The sequence below is a fragment of the Eumetopias jubatus genome, unplaced genomic scaffold (assembly GCF_037043125.1).
Source record: "Eumetopias jubatus isolate StellerSeaLion01/CBP00866 unplaced genomic scaffold, mEumJub1_p1.0 scaffold_1, whole genome shotgun sequence".
Lineage (NCBI taxonomy): Eukaryota > Metazoa > Chordata > Mammalia > Carnivora > Otariidae > Eumetopias > Eumetopias jubatus.
Window position 1 is genome coordinate 134583614 of NW_028274807.1, and position 22052 is coordinate 134605665.

Sequence of the window (22052 nt, forward strand, 5' to 3'; positions counted from 1 at the left end):
ATGAACGATATTAAAAATATAATAGTTCTGAGTACTATTCTTGCCCTAGAGCTCATGGCTGTGACTCCTTTTATTCTTTTATTGATTAATTTATAACAAATTAATGAGTTTTAGTACTACCTAGTTCTATGGTAGTTGATGAAAGGTACAGAGATGAGAATAGCAGAGTCTCAGCCTCATATACTTTAAAATCAGAAGAGGAAAACAGACTAGATGACAACAAAAATATAATAGAAAGCTTATAATAGAGTTATCCGGGAGGTATTATGAAGGCATAATAATAAAAATGCCTAATTTGCTTAGGAGGATCTAAAGTTTTATTAAGTTATATGTAATAAAACATAGTAAATTATATTAAAATTGCTTCATGGTATAGGTACTTGCGAAACATATCAGAGCTGAATTTTGGATTATGACTTGACAAGGGTCAGTGTGGTGGGTGCTGTGCAGTGAGGGACGTTAGATGCTGAGTGTGTCTTTGCTAAATCAGATGAGAAAAGGAGCATAACATTGTAACTGTTAAGTGAGAAAAGTAAATGGCTTACTGATATGTATAAAAACTAATAAATTATCATATAAAATATAAGATTACATATTGATATTTTGTATATCAAATACATTGTATGTTTTATATTTTGATGCCTTGATATATTATAACTATATCACATAATTAAATGTATTTATATTATATAAGATAATATATATTATATATAATCCATTTTTGTAAACCATGAAACGTGTTCATGAGCTTATTTATATAGATCTGTATCTTTATAAGGAAGAGGTCTTATAAGAAAGGGGTTAATGACCTTGAGGTAGAACTTTTACTTCTTACTCATTATAATTTTTAAAATGTGATTTTTCTAATGGTGAGTTCTACTTTTGTTTGTTTGTTTGTGTATTAAGTTCAAAATCTGTATAACAAACACTTAAACTTTTCTGCATAGAATATAATTGGGAATCTGGGTCAGAGTCATCCTTCAGTTCAAGGACCAGGTTCTGGAATTATTCCTGTGGAAAATGGCAACCTATTGAATATCTAAATGATTTCAAGTAGGGATTTTTTTTATGATTTGATTTATTCCTGGAAAAGAAACTTTCACATCCAACAAGTACATCTGACACCAAAGATGATTATTCTCTTTATGTTCCATTGAGCTTAGATGTTAGATTAGGCGCGCGCACACACACACACACACACACACACACATATGTGAATGAAGTCATAAACTTCAGAATTGTTTCTTCAGCCCTCAAGTCACTTTTTATAGTCTATCAAGTCTTTTTTTAGCACCTTCCATCTTTAAACACTGCAAGTACTTTGGGCAAGGCCAGTGCAAGAGAGGTAAAATGAAGTACTCTAACCGACAATGCCTGGTTTGATTTGTTTCGGTGGTTTTTGTTTTTGTTTCTATTTGAGTTCACAGATCCTATTCCAGTATTTGCTTTTGTTCCCTCTTCCACTTTTAATGGCAGCCATATTTTGGACTCATAGATTTAAGGATTTTTCTACAGCTCCCTTAAATTTCATTTTAGTCATTATATTTGACTCAGTATACTACGTGGTCTCATTTCTGTTCCTTTCTCCTAGACTTACTGCTGTCCTGAAATTTATGTCCTGCTTGGGCATATTTTCTCATCTGTGGGTATAGAGTTGATTTCCTGGGACTGCTGATTTTGATATTTTATATTTCCTGTTCTTTTTAAGTTATTTACTTTTACAATGAGGAAGAGATGTTTTAAAAGTGGCCCTTGGAAACCTATTCATTCCCCTAGCCAAGCTTCTGCTTCATAAACCCTCTCCATCTTCTCATATTACCCTACTCTTCTTTTCCATGCATTGCTCCTTTGTGCATCTTACTGCTATGATCATTTATGGACACTTATCTGATCATTACACAGCATTTACTGCAGGTCCTTTGGTGGTTTTGGAGCAAAATTTCACTGTGACTATAAGTTTGCAGAGTGATAGGTGAGGATGAAGACTTCTAAGCTTTACTTCTCACAGAAAATGCTCTTTTTTTCATCTTTACTTTCTGAATTAAGTACGTGTAAAAGCTAATTATGTTATACAAAGTAATTTGAAGGAAAAAAAATTTAAGACAGAAGACAAAGGTAGAGAAAGTGAGAAATAAAAAAATGAAAATGAGAAACACTTGTTAAATACAATGTATCTTTATTTTTTGCTTCATGATGACAAATAACTGACTCAGTTGACTTTTATTTTTTATCTTTTTATTTAGGACCCTCCTGAATTTAAAGTTAAACTGGATTGTGTAAAGGAAAGTTCTAATCATGGTTTAGGAGCAAATCAGCCATTAACCTTAAAAAAGTGATTCTGACTTTCTGGGTTTTGGTTTTCTCATGTCTAAACTGAGGATTTCTAAATTATTTTACTAAGAATCTTGACAGCTCCAAGGAGGTGTTTGGTGGCCCATCCCCAGTGAGATCCACCAAAGTAGCTGTGTGTTTAGCTGTTTCTAGCTATCTAGCTTCTACTTAGGAATTATTCTTGAGGAAGGTTTCTACCACTAAAAATGGTAAAAGCAAAACCTCTCTGTGATCTTTATGTTTTTCTTTCTTTCTCCAACATCCTAGGAGTCAATGAAAGCTATAATCTTATTTGTTCTTATAAAAAGTCACTGATTTTCAAGTCTGTTTAGATATCAGAATCATCTTTTGAGGTTGGTTGTTTTACATAGAGTTTCCTGCCTTTCCTTTCAAATTACTAAATCAGAATTGTAGAAAAGGAAAAATAATTTTCTTTCTGTTGAAATAAAATTCTAGGCCCAAGAAAGAGCAGCAACTGCCTGGGTGCCATGTTAGCAAATCAAAACTTAGATAACTTTTGGGTCACTGTAAATGTTCCTCTTGACCAGAAGCAGTATATCCAGTCACTCAGTCCCCAAATACCAAGCCAATGCTGGCCTTTATATTCACTTCTTTGTTCCTTTTCACCCCAAACAAGATTGACTGTGTGGACCCAGCCAATCAGATATTTTCTCTTTGTTCTCTTCCTTGTTCTTTATTCTTTATCCTGTAAAATCTTCCTGCCTTTTGCCCCATTTTGCAGTGCTCTGAAAGGAGACTGTCTACTTTTTGAAGTGTTAAGTACAGTTGTCTTCATTAATCATTTTTTAACATTTCCACCTTTCATTGTTTTTGGCTGAGACCCCCTGTAAATTTTAATTACTGATAGATGTACAGGAGCCCCACAAATATAAGACTCAAAAGACAGCCAGATATTTGAGGCTTATATACCATCCTGTGCTAAGGAAAGGAATAGTGGTCTGGGGTTACAAAGGAAGGGAAGGTAATTAATTCATGGTAAGGTGAGAAAACAAATGTTTGGTAATCAGAGGTTGTTCTGCCACACACATAAGTTTTCCACATGAAAAATTTATCTCTGGTAATAGCTTTCTCTTCCTAGAACAGGGTCCCTTTCTAATGTAAATTTCTCTTATAAAAGAGTAACTTCTACTTTGTTTTCAGAGCTCTTCCTGTGTCTGCAGTTAAAATAATTGGTTCAAAATATCCTTATGTCAAAGGGCATATTCTGTCCCCTTTCAGATCTCTGGGGCAAGGGCTGGGCAGCTGCATTTTTCAAATCCCTGCCCAGGTCATCCATGTGTGCAGGCAACATTGGAACCATTAAGCCCCAAAGTGTAGGGTTGAACTCAGGAAGTCAGATGAGCCATACCCTGTAACTTTGATATAATAGCTAACAATTTCTAAGTGTTTCACATATATTAGCTATTAAACCTAAAGACTGATTTAGTAGGTGTGACATAGGTCCCAGGAAGTTTGAGGAAAGAGGTATTAGCATATAATTTTTAAAATTCTTTTCTTTATAATGGGCTGTACATGTAAATATGTTTTTGTTTGTTTTTGCCTTTCATACATACTGAGTGTTGTTAGTAAGCTAGGTAACTAGTAAATGTGATTCTTGGGTGATCTAAAATTTTAACTGACATAAGACAGATAAACAGGAGAAAAGTATACAAATTTATATAAGTTTTATGTGACATAGGAACCCTCATAAAGAAGGAAAACCCAAAGAAATGATGTAATCTGTATACTTTTATAGTAGGTTGAACAACAGAAGCAATTGTAGAAAAGTAACTAAACTATGGGGAGCTTAAAAAAGGATAATAATTATTTAATAAGGTCTGTTTGTCTAGAATTCTATAGGTCTCAACTTCTTGTCCTTGATGGTAAGAATGCCACTTTCTGTCTGGTACAGGGAGAATATCTTTCACGGGGGAATTTCACGTCCTGCTTTTAAGAAAAAGAAAAATCAAAGTTTTTCCTTGTATTTGCTGTTTTCTGAGTGTTCTTAAATTAATGCCAAGTGGCACACTTTGAGTAGCATATTCTGCCAACCTTTACTACATACCAATGTTATAGTTGTTTTTTAATGTATTATTTTACCATTGTAAAAATCCTGAGCATGAGGTAATTATCATACCCATTTTACAGATGAAGAAGTGAAAGCACAGAGTATATGGGTCATTAACGGAAAGTTGGATAGCTGATAAATGTCACCATCAGGATTCAACATAAACTCTGACTTACAATATGCTGCCTCTAATGTATTTTGCCTCTTCAAAGTTATTTGGAAAGCACTAGCTCTGGTGGTGCTGCCATCATCTGGAAAAGTATCTCTTCTAAATGGGAGTAAAAGAGGTGAAGTAAGATTGGTAGGAATTGATTCATAAGACTATGTGTTATATAAGACTTTTACATAGACTCTTGGAGAGAAATATGTTGGGCAGAGACAGAGTTGGGTTGAGAGTAGTAGAGGATACAGGAGATTTCCTACAATACTCTCCCTGCTTATCATTTCCACAGAAGCTTAGAAATCTGTGATGACTGAAGAACATTTTTGCAGTGAAAAAATAAACTTTTGGTCTAGAATTTTGCTTGGGGATAGAATTTAGAGAAGTTTTTAATATTCATACTGTTATAATAAATGAGGGACTTAAAAACTTTGATTTTATAATTTGCTAGAATCATCTGGACTAGGAATTAGACAATAGTGTGAAGATTTACAAAGCTACATTATACAAACATTTCCCCTACAAATCCAAGCAGAAAATATTAGTTATTTATAAAATAGAAATAAAATTAGAGGTATATGAAAGCCAATTATCTAGGTTCCTTTTGTTGATCTTACTTTTGGCTCCTGAGTTGGAAATTATACAACTAAATGTTCTTTGAGAGCCATTCCATAGCTTGAAAATGTGCTTATTCTGGATTCCCCATAACTTGCCTATGTTTTAAGTTAAATGTCTTTAAAACATTTTTTTAAGAAAAAAAATCAGGGTTGTAGCTAAACTTTGATTCTAACTGGCACAATTGTGTCTATCAAGTCTCAAATCAGGGAAGGGGCTGACCTTCAATCTGATGCTTAGGAAAGCTCACCCAACCAATTTTGGTGACTTTATTGATTTCTAACTCTGGGTTTGAGAACAGTTTTAAAGTATATCTCTCCTTTCTTTGGATAAAGTTGGTTTTAAAGATTTTTCTCACTTCAATAGGCATGATCAGATAGGTGTCTATAGCCTTGGTTCTCTGAAAGATTTTCTGGTTGGCTTTTTCTGTGAATTAACTGTTGAGAATGTCCCTATGGTGTATATGTACTGCCTTCTACTCTCCACTTCCTCCTGCCCCTTTAGTCATTCTCTTTCCTTGGCTTATCTCTTGCAATAGTCTCTGAGTTAGTGAGAATGTACATTTCCCACCAAATGTTAAGTGTCCAGCAATCCATCTAATCTTGTGTACAAAATAAATTATGGCCCTGCAGCCCCTAGTCTGTGCAAAGGAATGGGCTTTTGGGCTCTTTTCAGAGTCAATCTGGGCAGGATTTATGATTCAGCTATTTTGACTCAAATCAGGCTGAAAATTCCTGGCACTTATACAGTTTTAACTCGATTAAAATTTGTCCTAAATATGTCAGACTGTTCTTTTGGCACAATATATTACCAAAGCAGGAAAGGACATAAAAGTACCCGGGATTTTTCTTGAGCTCATTGAGTGATGGGGTGTGTGGTATATATCTCTGTTTCCACGTGTATATGTTCCTTTCCCAATTAGTCTATACAAATCTGATTGATTTGCTCTTAAAGTGCCATGAAATTGTTCTTTATGATAACTGTTTATCTTGAATTATTTAATTCAAGAGATGTAAACTGAGGCATAAAGTGATTTACTTATATGAAAGATAATTATGTGACTAAGGATCCTGTATAATTGCATTATTCAGTTCACATCAATACTGAATCTAAAATGTGGAACCATTTTATTTCACTTAAATGGGGAAAAAAAACTAGCATAGTTTTTTTAAAAATGAGAGTTGAAGACAGGAGCTTTGTTGCTATGATTATGTTTGTGATTTTAATTGCTGAGACATTCATTTTTGAAAAGGATCTGCTGTCAAAGCAGTGAAGCGTCAATGTTCATATCGCTTTTTGTACAGTGGCAATTATATTGACAGTCCATTTTGAGAATAACCGTAATGGTTCCATTTAGTGTGTGTTCTGTGAAGGACCATCAGGGTCAATATAGTGACTATGAAAACGTCTGATATAACAGATACTTCTATAATGTCATTTCCAATGATGTTACGGGAGGGAAGATGGAAACCTGAACCCTGAAATAATGGAGAAGAAAAGGAGCCTTTTATTATGCTACTACTACTATCACATCTGAGAGGTACTCCTTCGGGAAGCCAGGTAGCAGAAACTTCTATCTGAACTTTTTTTTTCCTATCTGAACCTATTTTAAGGCTGTTTTTCTTTAGAAAATTAAAAATAAGAAAAAAGAAACATTGATTTTGAAAAATATACACAAAATCCCTAGGAAATGTTGAGTTATAAAGGGAGATTAGTGATCTACCTCTCTTATTGTTTCATAAATGAAGTCCTGCTTGGATACTAGAGAAAGGATAAAATGACTTTCTGATCCATTTTGATCATTAAACGATATATAGAGAAATTCTCTGAATACCCAGAACAATTAACATCAGCCTTGAAACAAAAACTAAAACCAAACATATAAAAACCTAATCAATCCTAATTACTTTACAATTCCAAAATTATTTTGCTACATTTTGCTGTTATCAGTGCTCTTGAGTTAATTTATGTGCTACTATAAATTTCTTCCTAACACTGTGTTCATGACTTCTTGGTAGCTTGAAATTGGCTATAGTAGGAATATTTGCAAATGGTCATGGTGGTGGCATCTACACCACAGATACCAGATATTGGTAACTGCTAGAAGTCAAGGCTTGATTTATTATTTTGTTGGTGGTCTAGACATTATGGAAATATTAATAATTCAGGTTAGACTTAAAAATCTGTAGTGTTGGTTAAAAATGGGCCAAAGACCTTAGTGGACAACTCATCAAAGAAGATATACAGATGGCAAATAAGCATATGAAAAGATGCTCCACATGATATGACATCAGGGAAATGCAAAATAAAACCATGAGATGCTAGCTACTAACCACCTGTTAAAATGGCCAGAATCCGTATAATGGACAGCATCAAATGTTCTCAAAGCTGTGGAGCAAAAGGAACTCTCATACATTGCTGGTGAGAATGCAAAGTAACACTGCCATTTCGGAAGACAGGTCGGTGGTTTCTTATAAAACTAATCATAGTCTTACTATATCCAGCAATCATGCTTCTTGATATTTAGTCAAAAGAGTTGAAAACTTATGTCCACACAAAACCTTATGCATGGATATGTTATAGCAGCTTTATTCGTAATTGCCAATGCTCGAAGCAAACGAGATGTCCTTTAGTAGGTAAGTGAATAAACCGTGGCACAACCAGACAATGGAGTATTATTTAATTGTAAAAAGAAATGAGTGAGCTATCAAGCCATGAAAAGGCATGGAGAAAACTTAAATGCATATTACTAAGTGAAAGAAGTCAATCTGAAAAGGCTATATACTCTACAATTACACCTATATAACATTCTGGAAAAGGTAAAACTACAGAGACAGTAAAAATATCAGTGGTTGCCAGGGATTAGAGGGGAAAAAAAATAAATAGGCAGAACACAAAGGACTTTGAGGCAGTGAAAATGTTCTGTATGATATTATTATGATAGATACATGCCATTATACAGTTGTCCAGATTTATAGAATGTACAATACCAAGGGTGAACTCTCATGTAAAAGATGGATTTCGGGTGATTATGATGTGTCTGTGTAGTTTCATCAAGATTGTGACAAATGTACTTCTCTAGTGAGGAATGTTGACAGTGGGGGAGTCTAGGCATGTGTAGGGGCAAGGAGTATATGAGACATTTCTGTAGCGTCCTCTAAATGTTTCTGTGAACCTAAAACTGCTCTAAAAATAGTTAATTAAAATGTGTAGTGTCTATAGCTATTACATTGCTACAAATTATAACAATTTAGAAGTTGTTATAAATTTGGGGAATACTCTTCCAGTATCTGAAACTATGATATAGTTCAGCGAAGAAATCAACACAATCATCCAAAAACAAGTGAAGTTACGACATACAACTTCATTGTTTAACCTGTATCCTACAATAAACATAACAAGAATATCAACTGACCTTCATGTAGGAACTACACTCGTTCATCAGTTGTAACAATCGGCTGGTTATAGATACAAAAGTTGGGCCAAAATCAATGAAAGCATTCTGTAAGAATCAATTAGATATATAAGTTTATAACAAAGAATATTATAGGTTTTATTTTTTGCAAATAAAGTGCTATATGTTCTCTGTACCCACAAATTTATAATAAACATATATGAGTGTGTGTGTGTACATGCATGCCCATATTTTTTCAGAGAATCTGTTGTTAAACATTACCAGCCCACCACTACATACCAAAAATGCTATAATTTCAAATAATTTAGTCTAAGAACTTCTCTCTCCCACCTGTCTATTTTGAGGCCTAAAAATCTTCCATTAAAAATAATCTCATTCACTTAAAATGTTGAGCCCCTCTCAAAAGGCAACTATTTCAGTAAAGGGTACTGAAGGAAGCTCAATCATGTATACCTTAAATTGGAATTCACTAACCAGACAAGGATTCATTTTAGTGCCATATCAAGGTTTTTTTATTGAGATTTTATTATTTTTGAATCATAGAAAGATAAAGCTCAGAGGAAGAAACTAAGGTTCAGAAAGATTGATGATCAAAATATCACAGAACTATTTAAATAATAATATCAAGAGTTCATTTATTGAATCTTCATTATATGCTATGGTCTGAATGTTTGTGTACCCTGGGTACCCATAAAATTTATACGGTGAAATCCTAACATAAAGGTGATAGTGTTAGTAGGCAAGGCCTTTGGGAGGTGATTAGGTCATGAGCCCTTATGAATGAGATCATTGCTCGTATAAAGGAGACCCCATACAACTCCTTACCCCATTCTGTCATGTGAGGCCATAAGGAGGAGTTTGTGATCTGGAAAAGGGCCCTCACCCAACCATGCTGGCAGCCTGATATCAGACTTCCAGTTTCCAGAACTTTGAGCGATAAATTTCTGCTCTTTATAAACCACCCAGTCTGTGGTATTTTGTTATAGCAGCCTGAGCAGACTAAGACATGATACTCTTTCAATATATAATGAATTTAATGAGAACTGTTTTAATTCTCACGTTGATATTCAGTTGGTACTTCATTTTATCCATTTTACCAATAAGGAAACTGAGACACAAAGGTTTTTTAAGATCTTTGTTCCCAGTTCCCACAGCTGGAATCATGGAATGAGGATGTGGGCCATAGCCGTGTCCTTAAAGAGCCTATTTCCTGCCCCCCCCGATTTATTGAGATATAAATGACATATGGCATTGTATAGATTTAAGGTGTAAAATGTGTTGATTTGATACATCTATGTATTGCATAAGGATTATCACCATAGCATCAGCTAACATCTCCATCATGTCACTTAATTACCATTTCATTTTTGGGGTGAGAATATTGAAGATTTACTCTCTCAGCAACTTTCAAGTAATGATACAGTATCATTAACTATAATCACCATGCTTTACGTTAGATCCCTAGAACTGATTCATTCATTCAGGAAGATTACACTCTATGACCAACATCTCCCCATATACCCCAACTTCCAGCCCCTGGTAACCACCGTTCTACTCTCTCTTTCTATAAGTTCAGTCTTTTTAGTTTCCACATGTAAGTGGTGCCATATAGTACTTGTCTTTCTCTGTCTGACTTATTTAGCATAATGTGCTTGAGATCCACCCACGTTGTCACAAATGGCAAGATTTCCTTCTTTCTCACAGCTGAATATTCGTGTGTGTGTGTGTGTGTGTGACATATTTCTTAACCATTCGTCCATTGACAGATGCTTAAGTTCTTTCCATATCTTGACTCTTATGAATAATGCTGCAATAAACACAGGAGTGCAGATATGCCTTTGAGATTTTGTTTTCATTTCCTTTGGATATATACCCAGAAGTAGGAAAGTGAGAATCATATGATAGTTTTATTCTTAATTTTTTGAGGAACTTCCATGCTGTTTTCCATAGCTGCGGAGCCAATTCACATTCCCACCAACAGAACATAAGGGTTCCCTTTTCACCACACTTCAGCCAACACTTGTTATCTTTTGTCTTCTTGATGAAAGCCTTTTCAACAGGTATGAGATGATATCTCACTCTGGTTTTGATTTGCATTTCTCTGATAATTAGTGTTGCTGAGTAACTGTTCATATAACTGTTTGCCCTTTGCATGACTTTGGGAAAATGTTTAATTCCTCTGCCCATTTTTATTTTTATTTTATTGTATTTTATTTTTTTAAAGATTTTATTTATTTATTTGACAGAGAGAGACAGTGAGAGCAGGAACACAAGCAGGGGGAGTGGGAGAGGGAGAAGCAGGCTTCCCGCCGAGCTTGGCCTGAGCCGAAGGCAGACGCTTAACGACTGAGCCACCCAGGCGCCCCCCTGCCCATTTTTAAATCGGAGTTTTGTTGTTATTGTATTGATTGTATGAGGTTTTTCTATATTTTGGGTATTAACAGATATATGATTTGTGATTTTTTTCTTCCACTCCATAGTTTGCCTTTTCATTTTGTTGATTGTTTCTTTCACTATGCAGATGTTTATAAGTGTGATGTGGTCCTACTTATCATTTTTTTTCTTTCGTTGCATGTGCTTTCAGTGTCATATCCAAAAAAAAAAAAAAAAATCATTGCCATGATCAGTATCAAGGAGATTTTCCCCTGTTTTCTTTGAGAAGTTTTATAGTATAAGACTTTATGTTTAAGTTTTTAATCCATTTTAAGTTAATTTTGTATGTGGTGTAAGACAGGCATCCAATTTTTTTCTTCTGCATGTGGTTATCCTATTTTCCCAACACCATTTATTGAAGCGACTATCCTCTCCCCATTGAGTATTCTTGGCTTATAAAGCCTACTTTTTACCCATTACTTTATAACACTCTTGGAATCCAGACCTTTAATTCCTGAATTAGGTTTTATCACACCATTTTGTGTTACTCCCTTTGGTATAAATATTGCCTAAATAAATAAAGGGAGAAAATGATATACTGAAATATTAACTGATAGGAAGAGATTCAAAGATTGAGGCCTGGGCTACTCCAATGTTAAGGAGTTAAGTATAACAGGTGAAGCAAGGAGAGGAGACTGCATCTCTTAACCAGGGTTACATAATGCAATCACAAAATCTGAGTGGTGTATAATAATATTTGTTTAACTTACAAGTCTTAGAATTAGCAGTTCTAGGCTTGGCTTAGCTGGTCTTGGCTACACTCACCCATGTATCTACAGGCTTATTGGAAGCTTTGTTTTAAGCAGAGCTGGACCAGGGCAGTTTATCTGTGGCAGCTCTGCTCACGTGCCAGGCCACCTTCTGGGACTATTGGGCAAGTTCTGGTGTGTTCTTCTCATGGCAATGGTTTTTGCAAATGTTTTCTAATGAACCATTGGCCAGAGCAAGTCACAGTTTAACCTGAACTCAGACGAAGGAGAAATAAGCCATATACACAATGGGGAGTCATTGTAAAGTCTTTCCACAAGGATGTATATACACGGGAGAGGTGAGTGACTGATTATTTTAATGCAGTCTACCTCAGAAACCAAGGCTGAGTGACCAATGATTTTGGGAAAAAACAGTGTTTCTTGGAAGCCAAGTGAAGAACATGCATCAAGGAGAATATGATCTTCTATGTCAAATGTTGCTGATAGGCAAAATAAGATGAGGACTGTAGATTTGAACATTAAAGGTTGTTACAGACTTTGAAAAGAGCAGTTCTGTACATTGCTGAGGACAAAATCCTGATTGATGAAGATTTAGGAGAGAACAGGAGAGAGTTTGGAGACAATAAATATGACAATGCTTTCATGATTGTTGGAAGAGTTGTCTTTACATAGGAGCCTGGGGAATTTATCTATGGTAACAGAAGAGAAGTTAGAGTATATGGTAGTATTGGAGAGCTATTGTCATGGAAGCCTGCAGAGGCTCCCTAGGAGAGACTACATACTTCCAAACTCTGGAATTCTGTAGTATGAAAGTGAGGAAACCCACAGCATAATCATCTACAGCTGAACATTTTTCCTCTCTGTGACGACTCTCAATTATACTTTTTATGATTTTCAACTAGCATATGTATATACTGGAAATCAGCATAAAAACATTCCTCCCTCCACTTCAAAGACAAGAAATCACATTAGAGCACATTCATTTCTCAGTGCTACTTTAGACCCAAGAGTTTGCCTTTTTTTATCCCAAGTGAACCAACTGCCTGGTTGAAATTAGTCTTGAAGTGCCTCTTATAGGTTAAATATCTGAAACATTTAGCAACAAGAATCAGTCCCTCCCTTTGTAGTGATTAGGTATTATGGGTTTTCTTTTTCCTGAGACTAGAGGTTGATTTACTCAATGGATAAGAAGACCCAAGTACACTTGTAGCAGTCAAAACAAAACAAAACAAAACAAAAACCTAAATTAGAAGGAAAATAAAAGTTAAGGATGAACAACGTATCCTATAATATCTTAGAGCCCAAGTGGAATTTGCCAAAGAATGCTATTTGTTCTCCTTATTTTGAAATTTGTTTTCAGAAAGCAAGACATAATGTGTCCAGCCTACAGTACCTGTAGACTTTAATCAGAGCCCCTCGATTTAGTCATAGAATCTCTGCTTTTTTCCCCTCCCTTCTGCCATCGATGAAAACAACCACTTGCAATAGTCTGGGGTGACCTTGCTTCACACCAGATTGCTTAGCTCAATGTTGGAAAGAAAACCGATAATGCTACAATATAAATCTGTCCTTATAATAAAAAATTGGAAATGATGCAGGGTGGCAGATGGATTCCAAACTAAAGGAATCCATCCTCCATGACTTTATCATTTAAAAACCAGATTCTATGCCAAGGATAAGATGGACATTTGGGACACCTTTGGCCAAGGATCTTGTCCTAATTTCTATCATTGAGACCATTGTTGTGACTACAGGCATCCACACATATGCTGCATAGTCTGGCCTCAGCCTTACTCCTTTGCAGACTTGCTCTGAGGGCTCTTGGTCATTATCATCATCATCATCATCACCACCACCATCATCATCATCATCTGGGTATTTGTTTGGAGGGAAGAACGGCAATGTTTTCTAACTTTCTGTTATAGCCTGGTATGAGAAAATCATTTTCAATGACTGCTTTAAAGCCGAGTTGTCTTTGATGAAATTTTGAAATTTATTTTCTTTATGAAAAAGGCATACCCACTTAAAATTAAAACCAGGCTTACAAATGGGCTAAAACTACTTTTTTTTTCATTTTGACTAAAAAGTCACATATCTTTTTGCCAAATCATATGTAAAGAAAATAAAAGATGGTTTTCTCAGAAAGGAAGTGAGACTGCTCATGGCAATGTCTGGAGACATTTTTGCTTGTCATAATGAGGGGAGTGGCAGTGCTCCTGGTCTGTAGTAGGTAGAATCAGCGATACTGCTAATAAACATCCTACAATGCATAAGGCAGTCTCCTCCCCTTTCCCCACCACAAGAAAGCACTATCTGGCCCAAAATGTCCTCAGAATAGTGCTGAGGTTGGGGAAACCTCTGGAAGATGATAATCATTTCAGATCCTCATACCATTTCCTAGTGAGTCCAGAAACATTGCTTTCCCCCTCCAACACTAAAATAGATCTTCAGTGGATTTCCACATCCAGTATAGAATCTGAGAAGATATGGAAGACCTTCATTTATGGTAACACAAAGTAAAATATAGATGATATTTTGAAGTGACTTATATGAAGTGATTTATGTGACTATTGAAGAGTTTTACAAGCAAGAAAGCCTTGATGAACTGATTTATAGAGGATGAAGCCCTGCATACTTGAGAAACAAGCTGCAGAAGGTTCTGTAGCAAAAATTGGATCTAGATCGTGGAGAAAGCCTGCCAGAGACCTTAAACTTTGAGGTTGAGAAGAAGGCAACTGAGTCACCGGTGATAGTAGGAGCAAGTGGGATGGATTGATATTTGAAAAATCCCCCAACACAATAATAATTAGCTTGGCATGACAAAACTCACTGCTTCCCCTTCTGTCTAATTTTTATAGGAAAAATGAAGTGAATGTGGGATTGACAAGCAGAAGGAACCGCGGTTGTCTCGTACTCTCTCCCTGTGTCTGGAACCACTGAATCAAATCATTCAACCTCAATTTACACCTTCTGGGCTTTAGGCTCAAACACTGGTTTAAGGAAAAAAAGTCTAGCCCCTAGATGACAGTAGGGGTGGTTATGGTGGTGAAAACAGCAGTAGCACAAGTGGTTGGGTTTAATTTTCTTGACATTGTGGCTCATTCCCAGACTCACGGTGAAATCTCTTTAGCTAACAAATGTTAGAAAGATCCAGATATGACAAGTGGCTGACAAGGACTTTAATTATTATTAATATGTTCAAGGATTTACAGGAAAAGATGGAAGAATGTTAGAACAGAGAATTTCATCAAAGAAATTAAAACTGCAAAAATAATAAGAGAAAGCCTAAATGTGAAAAATATATGTGAAATTTAAAAATACATTAAATTAACAGAATAAACACTAGGTGAAATGATCAATCAGCTTAAAGGCAGGTCAGTAGAAATTATCTGAAAAGAAGAATAGAAAAAAGATAGAAAAAGAGCAGAGCATATGTGAACTGTGGTACTAATTAAATAATCAAACAAATGTGTACAGGGATTACCAGAAGAAGAAGGTTTTGGCCTGAAAAAATTATGAAGATAGAAGAATGCCTATTTTATTTTTCCATTTATCTGAATTTTAACATTGTTTTAAAGTAATTACATATCAAATTATAATAAAACAATTTTTAAAATGCATAATAATATACAATATAGTAATTTATAATATTATATAAATATATATTTATAGTGATAGCAATCAGAATACTGGCCCTGGAGGAAAATAGATTGGAAATGAGCATGAGTAAATTTTCTAGGATAATTTTATGGTTTTATATTTTGAATGGGGTATTGGCTACAGGATGCATACGTTTGTCAAAACTCATTGTATTCACATAATATTTGTATAACCTTCTCTTATCTGTGATTTAAAAATAAAATAGTGTTAGAAGCCTATACTATACACAACTTACAACAACAGAACAAAGATGTGAAGTACCTTCAAAAACATTTTCTGATAGACTTTGTTCCTAAGATTTCTCTCTCTGATATGAATAGCTAGAAGTATACGCCTTCTGCATTGTAATTATCATCTGACTACACTCCCCCTCTCCTTGACACTCCCTACTTATGCACACAACTGAATAGAATCCCTTTGAGCTTGCATCTCTGGGAAAAAGCACAATGGTCTTATGCCATTACTCCCTGACTTACTCTAGTATAAGAAAATAACAGAATTTGAAACTTGGCAGAACCCTCTGAAAATTTATTATTCTTTTTTTTTAAGAGTGAGAGGGTGCACGTGCTCCTGCAAATGGTGGGGGGGGAGAGGTGCGTGGAGGGGCAGAGGGAGAAGGAAAGAATCTTAAGCAGGTTCCACACCCAGCAGCCCAGACTGAGCCCAACGCAGGGCTCAATCTCAGGACTCTGGGATCATGACCTGAGCCAAAAACAAGGGTGGGATGCTTAACTGACTGAGCCAGCCAGACACCCCCAAAATTTGTTATTCTTTGATGAAATTAGAAATCATAAACTTTTATGTCTTCTGATTTGAATAGAATTTTTTTCTTCAAAACTTTCTGTTTATTTTTATCATTTTTGAAGTATAACATGCATGTGTAAAAGTGTACAAAGTACATAGCCTGATGACTTTTCATGAAGTGAATACACGTATGTAACCATTATCCAGATGAAGAAAAAGGACAATTTAGAAGCCCCAATTTGCTCAAAATAGTTACTACCCTACCTGTAGTGATAATTACTAGCCTGACTTGTAAAAATGTAGTTTACTTTTGCCCAGTTTAATACCATTGTATTTATGAGTCTATACACATGTGTCATTTTGTGTTGTTTCCTTTGTTAATAGGAATGTGAGAGTCATGTATTTGTGTGTAGTTGTAGATTACTCAGTTTCATTGCTGTATAATATTCCATTATAGGAATATACCACAATTTACCCTTCTACCTAGGGGAAATTATGAGTAGTACTGCTATAGACTCTCTAGAACATAAAATGTCTTTTGGTAGACATTTATTTGACTTTCTATTGGATATATACCTGAATATAATTGCTGAGTTATAAAATATGCATATGTTAAACAACCAAAGTAATTGTATCAAATTATACTCCCATCAGTAGTAAGTGAGAGTTCTGGTTGTTCCACATTCAAAGCAACAGTAGGCATAGTCTGACTTTATCATTACAACTATTCTATATGTGTATGTGTTTGTATAACAGTTTTATTAAGGTATAATTGACATACAATAATCTACACATAAAATACACCATTTACTAAATTTTGACAACTGTATATATGCAGGATATCATAAGCATGATCAAGATTGTGAACATATCCATTGCCCTACAGAAGTTTTATAATCTTTATAAATGCCTTCTTTTCATCCCTCCCTCCATTTTCAGTTTTTTGGTTGTTTCAGGGAGTAGGGTAAATCCGATTCTTGTCACTCTATCTTGGCTGAAAGTGACAATTGTGTTGTGGTTGTAATTTGCATTTCCTTGACAGTTAATAAAATTGAATACTTTTTTTATTGTCTTAAGTATTATTTTTAGTTTTCCTTTGAGTATAAAGAAAAACATAATTGGTGGAATCTTTTAGATAACCATGTAGATGGAAAGTTTATCATTTTTTAATCTATGAGACAGTGAGTCAGCTGCCATGATTCACCTGGCATCAACTTACTCATATTTTATACATAGTACTTACCATACCTTGGGCATACAAATATGCCAATGATCTCATAAGGAATCCTCCATAGACCTCAATAAAGAAAAAAATGGAGTAAACACTAAGGCAATGAGTTCCATACATTATAACTTTTGGGAATCTTTGAAGTGGCCACTTATTAACAAGAACACTTCTGTCCTATCCTTGTTATAAAAAAAAAAAATTGAGAAATAAGACAAAGGAGTGAGGCATACAAAAGTAAAAATATCAACTTTATTAAACTGATACTGGAGAATATAATTTAAATAAATGAGCAAGTAATCTTTGTAATTCCAAACCCAGACTTCCAGTTTTCCCCACTCAGTGTATCATGGACTGGAGAAGGTTTTTCTTCACATGTACCGACATATGGCATGAAAGAGCAGGGGGACATGTGCTCTGTGGAAGCTTGCTTCCAAGAAACAGGGAAGAGAGTCTGAGCCACACATGCTCAGACCAAGAATTTTATGTCACTCCTCCCTACCCCCAGGAGAGCAGTGAGTGATGGAGTGGGAGAGAATTGTCATTGCAGTGAATTTCAAGGGATGAATGGAAACTTTGGGTGTGGAGAACATGTTGCTGTTTCTTTTTTTTTTTTTAACCTGGTGGCTTAACCATTAAATCTGTGGTCAACTAAGAATCGGGCTGTTGCAGGGCAGGAGAACTCAAACTATCAAAAGAAGCCAGGTTCCATGTTCATGAGAATAAGTCTACGAGAAAAGGCACTGTTCTGTTGGATATCCCACTAGACGATAGAATTTTGCCTATGAGGGCTCTCAAGTGGGTCAGAACTATCTGTTCTATTAAATCAAACTCTAGGCTCCAACTGAGGCTAAAACCCCAAAGCTCACCATTCTATCTAACATCCCAAATTATATCTAACATTGTCTAAGTAGCCCATCACAGTTTCTGCAACAAGATAAATTTGTAAAAATATCTGATAATAAAATGTCAACAGAGAAATGCAGCAAATTTTAATATAAATCCCCACTACTATAGATTTCGTGAGGAGAAATTCAAGTCCTCAAGTTGATGTTTTTATAAGCTGAAGTCAAAAGAATTTAAGTTCAAAACAAATTATCTTTTGTAAGTTGAAATTTAAAGAATTTAAATCCAAAATTACACTCTGGAACTTTTTATTTGCAGTTGCCTCTGTTCTCTGAGGATTGCATATGGTTCTTTTAGAATTCAAAGTTTTGTTTAATACCAAATTTCTGATTTAAATAATTCAGTATTTTAAGAAGATAAACAATATTATCATCATTGGCCCCACTGCCACAAAATTTAGAAAATGCTAATTCTCAGATCAAGAGCAATTATCTCAGGCACAATCATGTGTCCAGAATCCAGGAGTTAGTGCTGACAAGGATTACAGAAAAAAAAAAAAAAATGCATGGTATCTCAGTGAATAAGGTTAAATGAGGAAAATCTTGGTTTCATCTTTAGGGGCTAGCTTATGCCAATTGTCTGGAATGGTTGCATGAGTGAATTTAACCTCAACTGTGTGAAGTCTCCCAGTGAGAGATTAATATTGGCACATTGTATTGGTGGAGGAAGTATGCATACTACCTTCTTTCCCTCTGTGAGTGATATTTAAGACATTACCCTCCTCTTGCAAAACTTAGAAATTTGTTCCAGTCCCTTGGTTTGAAAAGAAGTTCCTTTCTTTTCCGTCTTTATATACAAAACACCTTAATCACCAATTCACCTTGGCACACTTTTTCTGGCATCTCAGTGCTGCATTGAAGGTGACCTTAATCTAGTCACTAATGGCACAACCTCTACCATAGTGGTTCTCACTTTCGGCAGTGCATTTTAATTACCTGGGGAGCTTTAAACCACTAATGAGTATATCTTCCCTAGAGTGTCTGCAGCCCTATTTGGTCAATGGGAGTTTTAATAGCACCCCAGGTGATTCTAACATACAACCAAGATGGAAAACTCTTGCTCTACTCTGGTGAGCAAGTATATTTACTTCAGGCCCCACCAGCAGCTTCCTTCACTTTTTACTTTGGAATTGCTAAGGGTGAAATCTGTCTCCAATGAATGTTTTCTCACTGAATCTGTTTTAACTGGAGAATCACTTTCTGCAGATGCCTAAATTGTAGCTGCTGTTGATAATGAAACTTGGGTCTCAGAAATATAGAATGCTCAATGTGTGTACAGCAATTTTTGTCTAATACATTTTTGCCATCAATAATAGGATGTATCTCCAATATTTCATTTCTCTTTGCTGTTGTTCTGTTCTTTCAACAAGGCTCACTACAACTTCTAATGGTTTAATGTTTTAAAATTTGGGCTATTTTCTTTTCTATCACACATAGAATTGTTTGATGGATTTTAGTCTACTATTTTTTCTTTCCCTTTGGTTTTTGGTCCAGATATTCATCTCCCAACACATTTTTCTAGATTTTGCCACAGAAGCATACTCTGGGTCCTCCTGTGGCCAGATAGAAAGCTCTGATGATACCAAAGGCATCTATTGTCCACTTAAATGTCACTTCCTGGAGTTAGATAATTCTACCCAGAGGAGATACTCTTACATCAAATCAAAATCCACTTCAGGCTTGGACCAGTGCTACCACTTCTCTGTCTGACTTCTAGGTAAAAATGCACCATTTTGTTGGGATTTCTCTTAGTTATAATTCCATAAATTTCTTAAGAGATAGGAAATGCTGTAGCTACAGAGATAATGGAGAAAACCTTCCAAAAGAATTTCAATTATTCTATAATAATCTTTCATGATTCTCTTCTAAATACATTCAGAATTTCTGTAATCCTTGATTTTATTGTTCAAATCTTTGAGAGATGTTTCTCTAATTATTCTCACTATAGACTGCATATAGTAATAAGGCATCATTTCTCTGTGAAATTCTGGAGCTGGATGCTTTTGGTGGTCCTATCAGGCTGCTCTATGAGAATACACCTATCTTCCTCCCTTTTATTACTTTGGACCCTGTTCTAATAATACTTAATTTTCCCTTTTTCATCCCTTTCCTAATGCACTGTTTTTCATTTCATTTATGTCTGGTTAGCTGTTAAGATTGTAGTCATTCTTCCAAAGAAATATCTCTTTTCCTCTGACTGAATCAGTCCTCTATTTTTTTTAAGATTTTATTTATTTTAGAAGGAGAGAGAATGAAAAAGAAAGAGAGTGCTTGTGTAAGTGGGGCAAGGGGAGGGGCAGAGGGAGAGGGAGAGAGAGCATCCCAAGCAGACTCCCCACTGAGCATGGAGCCCCACTGACCAGGACTCCATCTCACAACCCTGAGATCATGACCTGAGCCAAAATCAAGAGGGGGAGACTTAACTGACTGAGCCACCCAGGAGCCCTAGTCCTCTATTTTTTGTTTATTTTCCTTTGCTCATTACTTCTCTTTTATTTTTAATTTTCTTTCTCCCAAATTTTTATTTAAATTATAGTTAGTTAACAACATTACTCCTCTTTTAATGGTAAGGCAGAAGCAAGTTTATTTTTGTTTTTTAACTACTTTAGTTCCTGCTTGATTTCCTGAGCAAATACGATGCTTGAAGACACAATCTCAGGACTTTCAAGTTGCTCTTTTGCCTTTGGATTTATAATAATTTCACTGTATTGTTTATTTACCTTAACCCAAGAAAGTAACATACTCTCATTATCATAAGTTTCCTCATTCCTCATCATTTATTTGTGAAGACATTCTTTTGTCTTCTACAGGTGAAGTTACATTTATGACTTTGGAAATCCAAAACTAGTTATCAATATAATTAACAAATCCAGAGCCAAGTTGAGACTATAGAATTTTGGATGGATAAACCCCATATATTCCAACTTTTTCCTTCCAGGTTCATCCCTTAGACCTGAAGACAGTTCATAACCATAAAATAAAGACCCAATGTGATGTAGTCTGTGTATACTACATACTTAAACTTGCTATTAAAAATTTTCTCCAAGCCAACATTCTTTTTCTTTGCCTCAAGTGTGTCTGCTTAGGAAAAGATGTACTTGTATAATTCAAAATCAAGCTGTAACAGCTGCATTATTATCAAATAAATTAATGGCTTCATTTAGTAGGTACCTTCTTTGTCCCAGATATTGATCTCCTAGGTAAGTAATTTTTATCAAAAACTTATATAGCAGGCATCATTATCCTTATTTGTCAGACATTAAAATAGACTCATAGATGTTAACAAGTTTGTAAAAGTACATGCAGCTGGGAGGTGGTGGAGCTAGGATTCAAATCCAGGAATGTAAGAGAACCTGCTAGTCAGGACATATAAGAAGATGTATAGAATAAGGTACATTGAGACTCTGGAATATCACATGGCCTACGAGAAAAGGTAAATTCAAAAACGTTTTCAGATCTATGGGTGCCTGGGTGGCTCAGTTGGTTAAGCGACTGCCTTCGGCTCAGGTCATGATCCTGGAGTCGCGGGATCGAGTCCCACATCGGGCTCCCTGCTCAGTGGGGACTCTGCTTCTCCCTCTGACCCTCATTCTCTCTCTCAAATAAATAAATAAAATCTTTAAAAAAATGAAAAAAAAAGGAAAAAAACATTTTCAGATCTAGTGGGATTAGATGTCTGAAATGAACAGATTTTAATCTGAACTTGGACAGTGAGAGTAACAGAGGTCTTTGGAAATGAAAAGTGCTTCAGTCTTATAAAACCAAACAGACAAAAACCAAATCCCC